We start from the raw sequence: 19,821 nt of genomic DNA, 5'->3' as shown, positions 1-19,821 counted from the left end.
GGCCGTGGCTGCCACCGGAGCTCAAGCAGGTCAGCCTTCGTGATCAAACTGCTCAATAGCTATTGATCAGCCACGGTCCCCGGGCCCCGTGCAGGGTCGGATTCGAGGGAGCACTGCATCATCCCTGTGAGTAATTAGGGTTAATGCAGTAAAGGCTTCAATACAGTTTGTTCAAAGTGATGCATAATTTGAAGTAACTTCTCTCGCGATTTAATAGCCATATCAGATAATCCATACCCAAATAAGTCCGCCTAGTTTTTCTGCGCTCCTGCATACTGAACTACGTATGACTTGGAGGTCATGCCGCATGGAGAGAGTTGGTGATTTCACGACTGAAACGTCGCCCCACCTTTGTGTTTCTGATGAGACTACATTAGTAAATAGATGAAAAATACTGTAGCAACTCAGTAAAACACCAAGAAAACAAAATCTCCACAGTCCTGCACCTGAAAGTCTAGTTGGAACACACAGACACACACACACCCACTATCCTTTCATCTTAAACCTCCGAGCAGAAAAAAAGACCTGTGTCAGGGTTGCTGTCACTGTTCCGATCTCAGCAGCTCAAGGTGTGGCCCGGGGGAGAGACCGGCGGGAGGCAGGTGGACACCGTTCGTGGTTTCTGTCTGTTTCGTACAGGTGTTTTATTCTCTGAAACTGTATGATCGACCTTGTTTCAAACTACCAGAGCCTATGAGTAAGTGGAAATATTGGCTGGAAGGGTGGGTCAAGTAGGGGAGGGGAAGGAAGGAGAGCACCTGCCGTGATGAGCCCTGGGTGTTGTAGGAGGTGTTGAATCGTTCAACTGTACACCTGAGACTCCTATTACACTGTATGTTAACTGACTGGGACTTAAGTAAGAACTTTAAAAAATGATAATAATTAAGATAGCAAAGGACAAAATAAAAGACAAAAAAAAATGTATTTCACAAGTGTATTAAAGGCTTAGACATGTTGCTTCTGAAGGCAGAAACTGGTCTGGCAAATCATTTAATAATTAACCAAACTGTCCGCGCCATGGAAACTGACATATATGTGTAATCAAGATGCAAAACCTTAAGCTTGAAAAATTACCTTCACAAGTAAAAGAATACATTCTTAATTCTAATGGAATTAGAAGGAAATCCAGTACTCTAGTAGCTGGAGTAAAATAATCATGAAAATGTCTTCTGGCCCCCAGATTCTAGCATGCCTGATTTTTCGATTAACCAACTGCCATCCATGGAAAGGGGCCCAGAATAATGAAATTATATTCAGGTGCAAAAAGCAATGAATTCTTTTGCAATAAGAATTGTAAAATTATATTTGCTTTGTGCCTGTGTGGGATCATCGTCGACACTCCCAACCAAAACAGTGTTATCACTTCAGCCAAAAGTCCGAAATAGGGCAAATAAATGCACAGGTTATTGGGATTTGGAACATCCAAGGGCTATGAGTATACAAATTGAAGATTATAAAATAAATTCCTGCAAGGCCAGATTAATCACTTAAAATATACAGTAGAAAACTTTCAGAAAAGACCTAGGGAAAATAAAGCTTTACTTTATTTTATTTTTAATGATTTTATTTATTTGAGGGGGGGAGGGAGAGAGAGCACAAGCAGGGTGAGGGGCAGGGGGAGAGGCAAACTGTCTGCTGAGCAGGAAGCCTGATGCAGGGCTTGATCCTAGGACTCTGGGTCATGACCTGAGCTGAAGGCAGACGCCTAACCGACTGAATTACCCAGGCGCCCCTAAAGCTTTATTTTAAAAATGAGTTATTCAAGTTGCCTGAAAAGTGCTGCATATAAACCCATGTGGAAGCAGCACAGAATGACTTTTGCCTAGAGAGCTCTCCCAAATGTGGGACTTATAGAAAAGCCCCCCACCCTTGGCTTTGGGCCCTGAAAAGACCCAGTAGGGTTAGAAGCTTCTGTGTTTCCCTGAAGATCCCATCACAGCAAAGGTCTTCTGAAAAGCCTCTGAAAATTCTTTTATTTTTGCCCCAAAGGAGGAAATAAGCTCCTTTCTGATTTCATATGGACATCCTAGAGCAGCTGAGCTGTCCCCATGGCCACAGCTATAAACATCCCAGAGAAGCACCAAACACTCCAGAATGTAGCCCTGCCTTCTGCTCCAGCCACATCTCCCTAGAAATGCTAACCATCGCCAAAAAAAAAAAAAAAAAAAACCACAAAAAACAAAAAACACCTAAAAACTCTTGCCAAGTATTCATTCAACACTTGAACAAGGAAACCAACTTGGTGAGAAAACTGATCCAAAGAAGAATTAGAGGGACAGGACATTATAGGAATGTAAGCAATGGGGAAAGAACATCAAATGAGATTTCTCAGTTAATGTCCTAATGGGCAATAAAACCATAAGCTCCAGGCTTATCTCTTCTACCAGTCAGAAATCATTTGCATATTTTGGGAGCAAAAATGTTAAAGTTAACGTATTACGTGGCAGTCTGGGCCCGTAATCAGTACTGGGTAGCAAATCCAACAAAGTTGCATTTCCCTAGCTAATTAATCATGGGGCAGCCCTGTAAAACGATGACTCTAGGAATCTGAAAGGACATGCATCCTTGCATTGGCCTCGTTTCTAAGGTTCATCCCATGTTCCTTCACCCCACACACCGGCTCCCCTGCTCTACTCAAATGCACGTGTTCTTGCCTCAGATCGTCTATACTGAGATCTCCGTGCTGCACTTAGCAGCTGGCAGATCTCGGTCCTCGGGGCTCACATCTGTAAAATGGGGGGAAGCATACTACCTCAGGTAGAGCATCATGGTGAGGAATAAATGAGATAGTCTTTGTGAAAATCTTAGCAGAGTGCCTGGCGCATAGCAAGAGGTTAGCAAATGAATGCTGTTGAAGCCGCTGCTGTGTTGGCCGTCACTATTGCCATCATCTGCATTCCGCGCCGGAACGTTCCTCTCTCCCTCACCCACCCTTCAAGCCACGTAGAGGGCTAATTCATGGTCATCCTTCAAGACTCGGCAGGGTGCCTTCAATCTAAGAAGCCTTCCCTCCTAGCCACTTGGAGAACCACCCTGTGGCCAGGTTGGGTGCCACATTCTCTGTCCTCCAGGGCTCCCTCTATTAAGCCCTTTGATGACTGATCTCTACACTGAATATGGTATCTGTGCTCATGCCTCTGTCCCACACGGGACTGTCCCCTCCCCTGTTGTCAGATCTTGTTCAACTTTAAAATCCCAGTACCTGGCACTGAGGTGGGCAAACAATAGATAATCGATGAATATTAGACAAAATGAACGGGACAGCTGTTTGCTGCGTAAAAGCATCTGGTTCATGAAAACACACACTTTAGGGTGCCTGGGTGGCTCAGTGGGTTAAGCCACTGCCTTCGGCTCAGGTCATGGTCTCAGGGTCCTGGGATCGAGTCCCGCATCGGGCTCTCTGCTCGGCGGGGAGCCTGCTTCCTCCTCTCTCTCTCTCTCTGCCTGCCTCTCTGCCTACTTGTGATCTCTGTCAAATAAATAAATAAAATCTTTAAAAAAAAAAAAACAAACACACACTTTAGCCTTAAGTTCATTAGAGTTGAGAGGCAATGATTTGCCTTTATTTTCCATATCAGTACCAGAAACAGCAAACCATCCAAAGAATGCTCAGCAGAAACAACTACCTGAAAGGGACCTCTGGGGCCGCTTGGATCTTGTGTGCAGTAATGAGAGACCAGCCATTGGCTAGTCCAACAGGATATTCTCAGGGGAAGATTATATTCAAGTTAAAGAGTCAGCCTATAAGGCACAGTCTGTGCCGTACAAGAGTCTGTGTTTCTTCAGAGAAGAGAAGGGGGAGTCTGTGCCTGCATCTCCCCTCATGCAGCTCATCTATGGTATTTGGGGGATGAGCCGCTCATGGGAAGCTAGGCTGTAATTTAATTATTTTATATATAAGAGCCTCGCATTGTAACCAGAGCTTTGGTTTCCCAAGAGCAGCAATCATATTTCCTATTTCGGTTTTGTCCCCTTTGATGAGTATCGAGTCTCTCATAAATTCCCAGAACCTTGTGTTATATGGGATGAAACTAAGCCAGGCTGTGAAGCAACCTGTAATCATATTTGGGTGTCAGGAACCGTGCACGGTGCTGGGTGCCTAGTAAATACTCAATAAACATGTCTGGACTTGATTTAACTTTTTTTTTTTTTCCTCTGGAGTTGAGATTTTAGGAAAGACAGAAGGTGTAATAACCGGTTTGAAAGTGCTGTGTCTGTGAGGAATTTAACTCAATTTATCTTCTCCGAATGCTTCGTACAGATTATGCTCCCAGCCACCTCTTGCCACAGTCAGACCCTCTTAAAAATGGAGTAATGATAATAATACATTTTATCTTCTTCCCGGTGATGGTATCATTCCCACCTCCATTGAAGCCCAGTGGGAGGTTTGGCTGTGAGGCGCCGATCGCAGGGGGAGTCAGGTGCGATCATTGTAATGAGGGCTCCACGCTCGGCGAAATGCGGGCAAGAAAACCTCCCATACGTGAAGCGATTTCTATTAAGATACTCATTTTATATCAAATATTCAAGCTCCTCTTTATAAATCGGAGAGAATGAAAAGAAACTCTTCGAGGGGGAGATTTTATGTGGCCAGGAACGAAAGGGCACAAATATTTTATGATCAGTTTTGAGATGAAAGCAGTGCGCCTGCCTCATTCACTGGCTCTTTCCGTGTCCGCGGGTCTAATTAGATTGTTGGTTTAATGGTGGCGAGATAATTTAGTGGCCACTGAAAGCGACTGTGTTCATGAGAAGGGGGGGGACCGTGCTTTGGGTTTCCTGTAATTAATGGAGAGTTTTTGAAAAACTTCTTGGTTCCAGGGAAGTTGGCGTACTGTGCTCAGCTGTTGAGGAAGGAGGCGAGGTCTGTCCCGCTCATTGCTGTGGAAATGGCCTCGGGCAACATGGAAGAACTGTGTAATGACTGTCATTAAGAATGATCTTTAGTGGTCCAGGCAGGCTATAGTCAGTCTACAGCAGGGTGGGGACAGAGAGGGGGGTGGGGAGGAGAAAGGAGGCAGTGAGGGAAAGCAGAGTAAGGATTATGAGACAGACATGACAGACAGACAGACAGCACTGGCCCTCTGGAAGCCACTGGAATAATCCCACTGCAGCGCCCCCCCCCCGGGGGGGGCATCTCCTTGTCTTGTTGCTCAAACTGGAGTCCAAAAGATAAGACGAGGTTAGACCAGCCTCGAAGCGCCCTCTGCCAGCCCCTTCATGGGGGACAGAGATGAGGAAATTGAGCCCAGAGAGATGAACCGAGGTACATCTTACCTGTGGGGGAATTGGGAAATCTGGACTCTTTCTGGCCGCCACACGGATATATAGTGGAAAGTGGATTTGGAATTCATGGGCCAGGGTTATTGGACAGCCCTGTAGGACTTAATCATCCCCTTAGGTAAATCACTGCGTCTTCTTGACACTTCTGAGTCTCAGTTTCCCCGTCACTGAAATGGGAGAAGCTATTTCTGCCTTTCAGGCAGTGGTGAGAAAGAAACAGCAGATGAAAACACCAATCACATGTTCAAAACAATATATCACTGTGTCGTGGCCCCTCTCATGTCAAGAATGAAGTCATGCCATGTCATGATTTAATCATGTTAAATCATAATTTAGTCATGTTATGACTCAGATCAGAACATCCATTAACAATCTTTGGAAGTTTTATACTCACTCCCTGCTCCAAACACTCCTATCTTGGAGCACAGTCAAAGCTCCCCACTACCCGTGAGGGTATCCAGTTCATCTTCCTGGAACTTCTATAAGGCTTTGTTACAATTGTCAAATAATTTTTAAGTACCTGCCACGCTGATACCTTCAATGATAAGATCAGGCCCTGCCCTGGGGAACTTTCATGCTATTTGGAAAGGCTTGAGTCCAAAACATGAGATGACCAAATAATATTAACAAGTGAATAAGTTGAAAAACAATCTCAGATGCTAACAGAGATATCATTGAGCAACTGATAAGTTATGAATTTCCAACCAAATGGTACTAGGGAGCATGGGGGACACGGTAAAATGACGCAAGAAGAGAAGAGCTGAGAGCTTTCTGGGGATGGATTGAATTCAATAATCAGACAAGCAGAAGGGGCAGACTGACAGCATCTCTGAAATGGGAGTGTATGTGGAGACGATGGGCAGTGAGGCCGAAAGAGAGGTTTGGCATCAGAATATGGAGTACCTACAATTTGAAAATGTGGCCCAGTGACCCCTGTGAAAGGCAGTGATGGCAATCCAGGCACCATGAGGCAGTAGCTCTCTGCAGTTGTGCTTTGATTGACCTACAGGGGGTTATACATTCTTTTAAAAAAAACTAATTTGTCAACATCAGAAGACTTATCTAATCATCAAGAGTTTTGGCTTTTTGAAACTCAGACTACCTGGTGACTTTAGGCTCACGTTCCTAACTGGCATCAATTGACTGATACAGAATAACATCCACCCCCATTAAATGGGCCATCTGCTCCTTTGTTTCTCATTCCCCATCTTCCCCCCGCCCCCATCTTCCTTCAGGGTCCTGACCAACTTCACTCATTATCCTGGTCAGCCTGGCCCCCTATAGGGAGCCATCAAAGGCATTTGGACTGGACAGAGTAGCAGGATCACAACAATGCCCAGGGACGCCTCATGGAGCAGAAGTAGCACGAATAGCCTGTAGTGACATCTTGTGTTATTTAACTGTGGAACTCAGAGTTTGGTGGAGGCCTTTGAGATTGTAAAATTGGGAGAAATATGGCACTCTGATGCAGTCAGTAGTAGAAAAGCAAGAGGGAAACCCAGGCTTTCTTACTCTGCTCTAGCTGCCCATTGTCTTGGCTTCCTTGAGGACATATGGTACGAAACCGGCTTTCAAATAGGGAAGCTCTTGTTTGAATCCTGAGTCCATCATTTCTAAGATGGACGCCCTTGGGGAAACCATTGAACCTCCAAGGTCCCCGTTCTCATATCTGTACAACAGAGGTAGTAATGTCCTCATGCGGTTGTGATCACAATTAAATGAGGAAATGTGAAATACTGCAGCCCACGGTTTGGGGGATGGGGGGAGTGCTTCAAAAATGACTGTTTCTTCCCTTTTCCCTTAGTCCCATGAGACAGCAGAAATGCTACCTGGTATAGTCTCACCCGTACGGTCTATGGTGTGATACAAAGTAGATGTTACCCAAGTAAATGTCGAGTAAATGCATGATCCGAAACCCAGCACAAAATGAAAGTCTTGTTCTCCCCGCCCCACCCCCACCCCGGACTCCTAAAATGTGACATCTGTTACTTAAATGTCCTTTGTAACTCATTCTGTTAGTTTGTTTTTACGAGGTCTGCTTTTGAAAGGAGCACAAGGAGGGAACTCGGCCGCCTGCCCCCTCTCGGGGTTTCCACCTGTTCTGTCCTCTTCCCCAACAATTGTTCCATGTGTCCTTGATAACTAAGGGAGACCAGACAGCCTTCATGCAATAACGAGGAAACACACATTTCTGCTACCAATGAGCAGTTTCAAAAGGCAGAGAGGAGGTACTAATGGAGGGAATTTCAACTGTTCATTGATCCCAGCAATGCCTGAACACCCTGTGTGGCCTGGACCCAGGGCTTGCCCCATAAATATGACGGAGCTCAGAACAAAAGAGAGTGAGCCTCACAGTACCTTCCGATTCAGCGGGGGATGCCGGCCAGCCTCACGCAGCGTTCCTGGGTGGCTAGGTGTAGTTTCAGTGCTCAAAAACACGCCTCCGGGGAGTTTTCTTGCCCTCTAATACCTGCCGGAATTCTGAGATGACTGTCCTTATTTTGAAATCCAGGTTTGTTCGCGCCTAAATAGCCACAGTCCTGGTCTTTGTCTCATGTGTGTTGCCAGAGTTAAGTGATTTGGGCTTTACATATGGAAAGTTCATTTTGTTGTGTAATTAATGGGAAGCAGACTTTGGGAAGCTGATGATCCAGGCCCTTATTTATATGAGAGCATATGTCTATGTTTTGTTTATGACTCACTCTCTTACTCCACGCATTGTAACTCGGGTTTGTTTATACTAACTTTTCCTAGAATCCAAGCCACATGGTATATGAGCCAATAATTTATGGTCTCTAAAAGGGAAAGATGATGAATGAGCTTTTTCCTCTTAAATTGTCAAATCTTAAACTGAGGAAGAAGTATTTGCTGCCTTGAGTCTGTCCAAGCTTGTATTTGGGGTGGGGGGGAAGGTAATGCAAAAACTTATCAAAAACAAAACAAAACGAAACGAAAAAAACTACTGGCATAGCGCTTGGAACTTGAATGTATAGATATTTGCCAAGAAAACATATGACCACTCCCCCACAATATACCATGCAATTCTGATCCAAATGTTCAGCAATGAAAAGACCATTCATGTTCTATCTCTCTGTCCCTCTCTCTCGCTCCCATTTTTTAATATAAGTAATATGTAATATGTATGTTTCTCCCTTTTTCAGAGGCCCCATAAATTTAATCAGTCGGTGGGCTTAAATGTTCAAGCTGCTTTTCTTAAAGACTCTCAGTAAACTGCAAACTTACTTTGGCCGTTGAATCTCCACTTCACCTATGGAGTGGTTTGGGTATCAATCTATATTTTTCAGTACTTTCCTGTTTTTGGTCATAGCTTAGATACTCCAAATAGTTAATGTGCTCTGAGGAGAGTAGGGAACAGCTGAAATATGTAAAGATCTAATTTAATTTACAGTGATTTGGATCCCCTTCAATAAATCCTTTCATATTTCACACACAGCCTTTACAAAATAGACAGTAAGTGTTGGTTTAGGTCAAGTCATGTAGATTGATTCCAATTCAAGTAAGTCAGCTGAGCTCTGTGGTCACATGGGGGAGGGAGGGAGGCACAGAAATGAGTGCCTAGCACAGAGCCTGGCACGGAGTGGGCTCAGTCAGTGCTTCTTCCCAGAATGAATAAGAGTGGATAAGGCATGGCTCTTGTTCTTAAAAAAACACAGTTTAAAAGGAGAGAGAAATGCAGATTAATCCCATAATCTTAACACAGGGCAGACTATATGAAATGCTGCCAGAGAGATATAAGAAACATAGAGGGGACCCAAAAGATTAATATTGAAATAGGAGTCCTCGGTGGCTTTTAGTGGAGTATGTGATTAAAATGAATTCCAGCAGAAATTCAAAAGCACTAGACACATACCGAGTATTGTTTGGGTTTCTCCTTCCTTCCTTTCTTCTTTCTTTCTTTCTTTCTTTCTTTTTTCCTTTCCTTGTCTTTTCTTTTCTCACTAAGGCAGGAGAATTGCCCCCTGGAGAAAAGAAAAATGTAAGATTCCCCCCACCCCCAATCCAACATCAGATGCAATAGCGTCTCTGCCAGAAGTAATAGAGTTGGGCACACACCTGTAGGCCATGCAAAGTCCTTGTTTCTGCGGCACATCCCTCATCTGCTAACCAGCCAGACACAAAAATACGGGAAAGTCTCAAGCAGTGGGTAGACATTGCTTGTTCTTTTTACAAAGAATACAGGGATATTTTGTGGTATAAGTTGCCATTTTTTCTTGAAAAACCTCAATAATAAAGAGAAAAACGGTAACATGCATTTTGAGTCACTTGACTCATGCCTAGAAGGAGTTAAAGGGACGGTCGTTAACTCTGAGGGTTCTCAAACCCTCTGGAAATTCTACAAATCTGGGCAGTCTTTGAGAAAACAACATTAAGATTCAAAACTTTCATAACAGACTAGAACACTGGACTAAAACCAATAAAATTAAACTTTGCAGATTTAAATAGAAAGCTTGTATTTCAGCTGAAAAACCAATTCCACATAGCAATGGCCAGGTTTGGTGGCAGTTTATGTGAAAGCATCTAAGGGAGTTAATTGAGCTTCTATTTAATATGAGCCAACAGTGTGATGTTGCTGGGCGGGGGAGAGAGGGGAGGACTTCGCAGGTTTTATTTATTTTTTATATAGCACTCATTAACGGAAGCATAGTGCCTTGATCACAGAAATTAATCAACTCGATCTTTTTGCATAATCATTTGATACTTGGAAAATCAGTTCAATTCCAGGCACCAAAATTTAAGACGAGATTTGGCAGACGCTATAAACCTCCAGAGGAACATGATCAAAATGGAATATAATCTAGAATTCATGACCTAGGAAACACAGATGAAGGAAGTGAGAGGTCTTACCTGGAACGGAGAACTTAGAGGTGTTTGACTTTTGTGTTTGTTTGCTTTGGTTGTTTTTTTTTTTTTTTTTTTTTATAATTTTTTTTTTTATTTTAAATGTTTTTTTTTTTTTTTTAAAGATTTTATTTATTTATTTGACAGAGAGAAATCACAAGTAGACGGAGAGGCAGGCAGAGAGAGAGAGAGAGGGAAGCAGGCTCCCTGCTGAGCAGAGAGCCCGATGCGGGACTCGATCCCAGGACCCTGAGATCATGACCTGAGCCGAAGGCAGCGGCTTAACCCACTGAGCCACCCAGGCGCCCTGCTTTGGTTTTTTTTGTTTGTATGTTTAACAGAATTGTATTTATTTAGTAAGGGTCCTGCCTTGAAGTCAAGTTCTAGAAGCACAGAACTGAGGGGTGAAAAGTCTAGACTAGAACCTTATTCTCATAATGTCCCAGGCAATATGTTTTCTATCAGGTCATAAGTAACCAGCCAGAGTATTTAAATAAACAAATGCAGTTATTAAAACCAGGAAGAAAATAAGGCATGGGTTACCTACAATTTGGTGGAATTCTTCAAACGCTAGTATGGTCAACAGGATTTATTTTAGCTGAGCCTAAATATTAAACATGTGAACATTTTCTTAAGATCGTGTTTAGTGCATTCCTCTTTGTTCTTTCCTGTTTTTCTTTTTCTTTCTTTCTTTCTTTCAAAATTTAAAAAAGAAAATCTAGTACGAACACACAGCTACAATAATTGGTGTATTATATAAGGGGTGGTATTTATGGTTAAAGATACAGTTATGCCACGTTTGAGAGGAAAGAAAAAAAGAAATATAAAGAGCCCTTTGAGAGGGTGCGACCACCCCCGCCGTGTGACCACCTGGCGTGCTGTGAGACTCAGCAGATGCAGCGTCAAACTTTTTGGCTTTCGCTGCATTTCTCTCCAGCCTCTCAACTTGTCTAGTCAGTCTGCTGGGGCTTGAGCCACAGGCAGCAGACAAAAGCCAAAGTTAATTGAAAGGAACAGAGGAGGCCTCAGTGGCCTTCATATGCCTGTTTCCGAGTACTCTGACTCTCAATCCTCTTTGTGCCAACAGCCCAGGAAGCCACAGTAGCCCTAATAAGTATCACCCCCCAGAAAGACTCCCAGCTCTGAAGGACTCCTCTGTGGACCCCTCTGGGGTCAATATGTCCAGTGCACCTTAGAGACAGGGACAGTCACGTCTGCTGATCTCTGAGCTCCCTTGCATCACCCACCCTCTCAGGCCCCCCAAGTCCCGAGTCCCAGTGACCTCCCGGAGGGCTCTCTGCTAGCCCGAAGGCTAGCAGCTGGTTCTCTCTGGAAACAAGTTACCACCACCTTTATCTGTCCAAAACCACAAGTGGTTCCCCCAAAACTCAGCTCCTGAGATGACTGGCATTATTCCCCTGGGGTCAGACAAGTCAGCCTGGGCGGCAGGACCTCAGGACTACCTAACCGAAGATGGGAGATCGGCCTCAAGTCCCATTGTAGAAGCTCTCCACGGAGGAGACGCTCTTCCGATGGCCACAGAATTACATGGGATTCAATTAAAGCGGCTCTAGGGAATATAAAGATTAATGATATCCAGGCTTTGGTCTCCAGGAACTTACGATGTGAAATAATCCGGCAAGAAATCTGAAGCAAGCATCCGCTGTGAGAAAGGCACTGCGCTCTCCGTTAGAGAATGGAGAGCACACAGCGCCTGTCTTCAAGAAGCTTGAAGGCTTCCTATGCCGTACACTCATAGAAAGTTAAGATCCTCCAGAATTAAATACTGAGTGAACAAAGCTTCAGGAGTTTAGAAAGAGAAAGGACAACTTCAAAGCAGCCCCAGTATTTGATCATGTGGCGATATCAGTAACATCATTTTGAACAGTTCCCCCATGTAAATACGTATTCAGAATGTATGCGCTCATCTTTGAAAATATAAACTTTAAAAGGTTGAGATACCTCTGAAATCATATTGTTAAAATGATTTTAAAATTCATTTCATTTTATATTATTCATGAAACAAAAATATTTTCACTGTCATCAAAATTTTACACTCCTTTTCATATTTCTAATAATATTTCAGGAAGGCCAATTTAATGAGTTTGAATACTTTTTGAAAACCTTGGGTTTTTTTTTTTTAAAACACTTAGAATAAAGCAATATAAGCTCTGATTCCAAAGTCTGTTTGTTTCAATATTTGTTAGTAGATGTTGTAGGTTAAAAGGATATCTCACATAAGCATACATCCAAAAGGAGAAAGTACATCATTTAGCTTAAATCAGGATACTTTTTTTTTTTAATCTCCTACATCAATTAAGCAAAGGTTGTTGTTGAAATTTGGCTAACCAGCTTCCTTAACAATCAGATGGTCTGGCATATCAAAAGGCATTGCATTTTTTAATGAGTTCAGATCTCAGAAACTCTTCATTTGAAAGTTAACTGTTTACGAGATTTCTTAATTTGCAGATTTTAGGGATTTTATAGGTTACGATATATCGTTTCAGCAACCAAATTGCCAAACAGTGGAAACATTTTCAATCAGCTTTCAAAAATGCTGTCTCAAGTATTGAGATTCTTCGGAAAAGCAGTTACGTTCTTGCCCATTTTACCCTAACGAGACATTGAGTTTCTGTTTGTGTTTTTTACTGACAGCCCATTGACAGCTCAGAAAAGGTGAGAACATTTAGAACCGTTGTCTTTTTATACCAGAAATTGCCAAAATTCATCTCTGAAAATGGCAATTCTTATACAGTTTGCTGAGGGAAATCAGTAAAACTCTGCATGGCATATAACTGAACTTCATGGATATTCCTGATCTTATTTCAAAGATTTTGTTTTTGTTTTTTTCTTTTCAAAGACCTTGATTTTCTAAAATGAACGAGGAGGGCTGACCTACTGTAGCATTTTGAATATAGGACGTGACAACACCCCAAAAGTAATAAACCGATGGAATGCCTGTCGACCCTTTGAATGAACGTGGCCTCTCCTCGTGGGTCCCTTCTCCCAACTCTGATGGGTGATACATCATCTCATTTACAGCTCGCGTAAGGCCATCACAGTTGCTCCCAATATTATGCATTAGGATGCTTAGTTCTTTTTTTTTGGATAAAATATAAATAATATAAATAAAACTATTCCTATATTTTTCTCGTGGCCTGGTAGGGTCTCCTCCGTGGGGAATGTGCAGCACACTAAGGAAGTAGCTAAAGGAAGAGGTGGTCAGAGCTGGAAAGGCACAGAGGCTGTGGACTGTGAGGCTAGTTCCTGGATCCCTCGTGCCCGTACTGCCTCCCAGAGAATCTGGGGGTGAGGGGGGAACACCCTGGTGGTCCTTGCCTCTTCCGAGCTCCCCATGTAAAATGCAACACCCCACACTTCCTTTCGCCATCACCCAAAAGGCCCACTTGGCCACCAGCGATCGCTTGTCCCCAGGAGAATGTGAAATAAGCACAACCAAACCAGGGTCCCCCAAGCCATTGCAGCCCAGACAGGAAGTTACCTCACAACAAACCCCTGAGTTTATTAGGAAGCTGTCCTCAGAGAATCAAGCAGGGACTGTGCTTTGAACAAGTTTCCAGAGAAACCCCAGACTGTATTAAGATGCCTTTAAAAACAGAATGGAAGCACCTTTCTATCGAGACGAATCTCCCACATCTGCTAACCCTTAATTCTAAATTACAGCTTTGAAATTGGAAAGCGGTACTATAGCACTCTGCTGGTGACCAAGAGCAACTCAGATGTGCCCGGCCTTGCAGACGCCTTGGCAGCAGAGGCAACTTGCCATCTTCTTTTAAAAAAGAGGCTTTAAGGCCAGGATCGGATTGTAGAAGGTTAATTTAAATTCTAAGGAAAAAGGAATAACGTGCGCATGCCAAGGCAAGTTGCTTCATACATCCCATTAAAAAATAAAAGGCAGCATTAGGAAAACAAGAGATCATTACTGAGTTAAGTACAAAGTTCCCTCCAAAATGCTCGATTTCATGGGAGAACATTAAATGCGTGAATTTCCTTGAGCTTGTATTTGCTGAGCACGTAGTGTATAGCAGATCGTGGAGGACTGTGTGAAAAAGCCTGTGCTGGGGACTCTGGGAGTGTTAAGGAAAGAGAGGGCTTTCGTCCCAACGATTACCCCACCTCCCCGTAGGGATATTTAAACAGCAAGAAACATCCTAATGAATCTAGAGATGAATTTACTCCCCCTGATGCACCCAGAACTTCCTAAACTAGGGTGTGTCTTGCATGTGGACAAAGTAGTCTCCAAACCAGTAGCATCTATCTGGGGGCAACCTTCTGTGTAATGAAGCCTTGTGGGCTTTTATCTTGCTCACGGTCCCTGTCCTCCATCTGCAAAGTCAGAGCACAAAACACAGGGCTAAGTCCAGTCTCTGATTATCATAAAAGATGTGACAAAATCCACAATGCCGATGAGCCAATCCTCCGATAATGGGAGCAGAAAGATAGAAAAGCTAGATCTGGGCCCAAAACCAAGTCAACCATTTGCATGACAATTTTAAAGACAGAGAAAGGTCTAGAAGATGATTTGCTTTGCAGAGTTATGAAGACATGAATTTTCATTGTGCCTTGGCCACTCATAATTATTTTTTAAAACTAACAAAGAACAGTCGAGATATGGATCCATTATAAGAAGGAGAGCAAATATGGAATCAATCTTTGCTGCAAGAGCCCAGAAATTACTGTCTAATAATGAAACAATTTGAAGAGAGAAAAATCTGAAAACATTTAGAGGGACAATGAAATCATAAGCAATAAGAAGAAAGATTTGTGAATATCAAACCCTGCCAAGTCCAAAGTCCCCGCCCCACCCCCCCCACCACCACTAGGATTTCAAAATCATTAGAGGGAGTAAATGTTGTAGAAAGCCACCTCACATTTGGAAAGGCGATGGATAATGAGAATAGGAAAGAATAACAGCAATCATTAAATCTAGAAGGGAATTTTGAGAGCATCTGTCTAACTGTCCAATGCAATAGATGAAGAAAGAGAGATCCAGAGGGGCTAAAAGGTTCGTCCTTGTTCAGGATTTCCACCTGCCCCTGAAGAGTCCTTCCCGCCGCCCTGCACTCTGCTGTGGTTCACACGCAGGGGGAACAAACCCCAACTGAAATATTTGGGTTGTGCATGCAAGGACAAAAATAATATTCAGATATCCAGTAAATATGAACCCCTTCCTCCAGTGCTTCTAATGTCAAAAAGAAAGAGGGATATTAAGTCTTCACATCTGATGGCATCATGGAAACTGGGTCCTGATATGTTTATTCATTTCATCACAGCGTAAAACCCAGAGCACTCATTCCTTCTCCCATCCCATTAAGCCAGGAGGGTAGCTACCAGTAGGAATTTTCTAGGGAGATGATGTATGCCTTTCACTGAGGACATTCCTTACCCTTCAAAAATTATTTAGGTTAGGGCGCCTGGGTGGCTCAGTGGGTTAAGCCGCTGCCTTCGGCTCAGGTCATGATCTCAAGGTCCTGGGATCGAGTCCCGCATCGGGCTCTCTGCTCAGCAGGGAGCCTGTTTCCTCCTCTCTCTCTCTGCCTGCCTCTCTGCCTACTTGTGATCTCTCTCTGTCAAATAAATAAATAAAATCTTTAAAAAAAATTATTTAGGTTAAATAGAGCCCCTGCACTCTACTGTCCCAAGATTATAAGAAAGATATTTTATTGGCACTTACCATGTATAGGTTTTTAACTACGTATTATGGAATTATCGAGTATATACCAAAGTAAGCAGAATAGCATAATAAACCTCTGTGTGCCCATCACTTAGGCTCAACAATATCACTTCAATCTTACTTCGTCAATGCTTCTAGTCACCTCCTCCCTTCCTTGTTATTCCGAAGCTGATCCCAGATGATACCGTGTGACTGTACCTATAAATAGTTCAGCAAATATTCCTAAAAGATGAGTACTTTAAAAAATTATCACAACGCAATTACCAAACACCTAAGAAAATAAACAGTGGTTAAATAATATCATGAAATGCCCAGACAGTATTCAGAATTCCGTGAACTCATGAATATGATCTCTTTTGACAGTTTGTTCAAACTAGAAGCAAAATGTCGTCCTTTTATCTCTTAAGTCTCTTTTAATGTACAGTTTCACCCCCTTCCCTGCCTTTCTTTCCTTGCATTTTATTTGTGAAATCCCCCAGGTGGTGTGCCCAGAATTCCCCGCAGTCTGTGTTTTCTTGAATGAACCCAGTGTACCTCCTTATTTCGTGGTGTGGGGACAAGAGCTGAGCTGCCCCGTATGGTAACCACTAGCCACGCGGAGCTATTTAGATACAAGTTAAATTAAAAAAGCAGTTTCTCTGTCACATCAGCCACATTTCAGGGGCTTAGTAGCCACATGTGGTTAGGGGCTACCAAATAGGACAGCACAGATATAGAATATTGCCACGACTGCAGAAACTTGTACTAGACAGCACTCCACCAGAGGCTTACTAAAGAGTCATGGGGTAGCTTTGGAGAGAGGGAAGAATGAAATCTCAGCCAGCTAGCCTTTAACTCAAAATTGAGCTTCTGCATTGTATTTACTTTAAACCTCTGCACCTGGACATTGAAAATGAAATAAAAATTCAAGGGATCTGTTTGTTTTTATAATTTTATAAATAGTATATTTACAAGTACTTTTATTCACTTTTGTTATCCAACTTTTTTTTTAGATTTAACCACACTAATATATTATGTGTAGCTTTTTCCTTTTGACAGATGTATAATATTCTGTTGTTTGACTGTATCACAACTGATTAATTACACCTTTAACATTTAGATTGTTTTCAGTCTTCTGAGCTTCAAGGAACATCGTTATACATCCTCAGCCTCCTGCTACAAATGAGTAAAGGAGGCAACCTGAACACAATCTCTGGGGCATTAAGCATGCCCATCTTCGGTGCTAGTGGTCACTGCCCAGCTGCTCTCTGATATGATGATCTGAGTTTCCACTCCCACCAGCAGTGTGCAAGGGTCCCCACTTCCTTACAGCATCACCAGGGTTAGGTAGTTTCAGCCTGGTCATTTTTCCTAATATGGGTTCATGCATATGCAGTAAAAGTATAAATACAAGCGTGGGAAGGGAAGAGGAGGGGAAGGAAAGGAAAGGAAAGGAGAAAGGTCACTGATTGAGCTAAAGCTGTATTTTCTTTCCTTAAAAAAATAATGCATATATGGTGAAAGTTAACATTTGTGCAATGTGAATGGTGGGTGCAAAGGAGTTGCTAATGATATTTTTAGTACTGTTTGGTACGTTTACACTACTCAGAATCAACTGATTTCATAATCACTTTTCAGTGCAAGGGCTTAATAAAATATATACAGCACAGAATAAATTACTGAATACGGTATTATCTACTAGATTTTGTTTGTTTGTTTTTGGCACTTCATGCTAAAAAGAAAACACAGCGAGAGACAAGCCAGTGCTTGTGTTGATCCCCAGTGACCCGCAGCTCATAGAGTTTTCCAGGTTTATTCAGCTGGAATATTGCCAGGTAATTGCCTAAAAATGTTTTTACTTTTTACCTGTATGCTATATGATATATTCCATAGCACTTTCTTCCCCAAAGATGAGATAAACGGATAAAAAGGTAAATTGCAGATGCCATCTGTAATGGGAAGAATGCGTGAGGTGTGTGGAGAACCTCCGACTCATTCTGTTACTCCCCAACTGGGCGGAGAAGGTAGATTGCCTGGCTGGGACCTGGAGGCTTGCGAGCTCTTTCTATCACTCTGTTTGCAGTGGTTGCTTTAGAATCCAAACTAGATCTCTTCTAGAGAAGCCTGTGATTCTAAGGCAGCAATGATTAGTGTGATTCATCAGTCCGAAGACAATTTTTAAACGACGCCCATGGGCAAGGCACCACGCCACGCTGTGTGAGGGCCATAAAGATGGACAAAAATTTGCCTCCACATCCGAGAACCTACAATTGAGCAACCTTTTTCCTTTCACAACACCAACTACAAACAATTTATTTTTATACTCAGAAGCTCACTCTGGCTTTGTTCTATTTTGATCTTTATAACTTATTTTAAAGATTGTTCAGTAGTTATTCGTTGCTCAGTAAGTCTTACAACGACCTTGGGCCGAAAGCAGTAACATTTTGACCTGTCCTGTGGGACTTAGAGCTTCCCACTCCATAAAGCCAGTGGTGTAAATAACTTCAAATGATCCCCTCTTGGAATTCTGTGTCAGGCACAGCATGAGAGAGAAAGGGAATGAAGCAGGGAAAGGAATAAAGTGGGAGTGCCCCAGAATAAGCGAGAGTGGTATCCATGTTTTCAGCATTTTTATTCCTCATTTCCCTCAAGATAATTTTACTCCGCCTCTCTACTGGTTGAAAAAAACCTAGAATAACACAGCAAACCATGATGCCAGAATAAACACATTTCCTTTAGGTCTCAGTAATGTTTAGTAAGGGTCGGCGTCTTCTCCATGGGCGTCCTTGGAGTTGAGCATTTAGGGTATATCACAGCAGCAAAAAAAACTAAGTGAGGACACACCTCTTGGGTTCATAAAAAGGGAGGGGCCAGTGTGGAGACAGGGCAGCAGAGTATGTGTGAGTGCACACGCATGCATGTGGGTACACACATGGTTGTACATGCATGTACATGCGTGCTCAGGAACAGCACAGGGAGAAAGAATGACCTAAAGGAGGAAAGGTCCGCTACGTCTTGAAGCCATTCACACTTCACAGTGTCTGAACTTGCAGGGGAAGGGGTTCCGAAGGCTGGTTAGTGGTGGCAATACCAGACTTCTGGAGACTAGAAGTTTGACTCCCAAGAGTACAGGTGCATCTGGCCAGCAAGACATGAAAAGAACTCTTTGCAGACAACCGACAGCCCAGTATGGGGAGTGTGAATGACTCAGAAACATCTGGCTGATTTCCCTCAAGGTTTCCAGAGGATGAATTGGTTAGTCGTTCAGTCAGTGGGACACTTCAGGCAGCTTGACAAATCCAGAACACTGGGGGCAAAAGTTAGAGAAATGGTGTCATCTCAGGTAGAGTGTCCTGGAAAATAATCCTCCTTTCTGTCAGTAGAAGAGGATTAGAGGTGTCTACGGCCATACCACCCTGAACGCGCCCGATCTCGTCTGATCTCGGAAGCTAAGCAGGGTCGGGCCTGGTCAGTACTTGGATGGAAGAGGATTAGAGGTAAGGGGGTTCCTGTACAAGGTGTGTCAAGGTCAAGGTGTGTCTTTTGTGAGGTTGGTAGTAGGAATGAATGATCCAGATTGCTTTTTATAAAGGACTATTTGTCATTTTTTGCATCCAGCATCTACAAAAAAAGAAAGCATAACCTAATCCTAAATTCCGTCAGATCAAATGTCACAGGGCTGAATAAAAAAAAAAAAAAGTTTTAATAGGGGAAGGTCATGGGAACACCAAGTCTGACCTTGACCGCCAGGGCAGAGTTTCCTACAAGGTGTGAGCTTCAGTTTCTAAGTCTCAAAAACAGCAACAAGGGTATTTCACAGAATTGTTGTGAAGATGGAAATGGTATAGAAGGAATGCCGTGTACACAGAAGATACTTACTATTTTTATTATTTTCAGTTTCCATAAAGAGAAAGGAAGAAGAGATACCGGGTCACATCCATAGCATTGCTTTTCCAGGGTCGTCACGGCCAAGTACAGTGCCAGTCGTCCCTACACAGGCGGGG

The 19,821-nt window shown here is 43.0% G+C and overlaps 1 protein-coding gene across 5 annotated transcripts in view; it reads left to right on the top strand.

The window, feature by feature from the left end:
* SETBP1 (SET binding protein 1) overlaps positions 1 to 19,821 on the top strand; it is a 362,812-nt gene that overhangs the window by 337,515 nt on the left and 5,476 nt on the right. The window lies entirely within an intron of this gene.

The sequence above is a fragment of the Mustela nivalis genome (assembly GCF_964662115.1).
Source record: "Mustela nivalis genome assembly, chromosome: 14".
In the NCBI taxonomy this organism is placed as follows: Eukaryota; Metazoa; Chordata; class Mammalia; order Carnivora; family Mustelidae; genus Mustela; species Mustela nivalis.
This window is presented reverse-complemented; position numbering and strand designations above follow the sequence as displayed.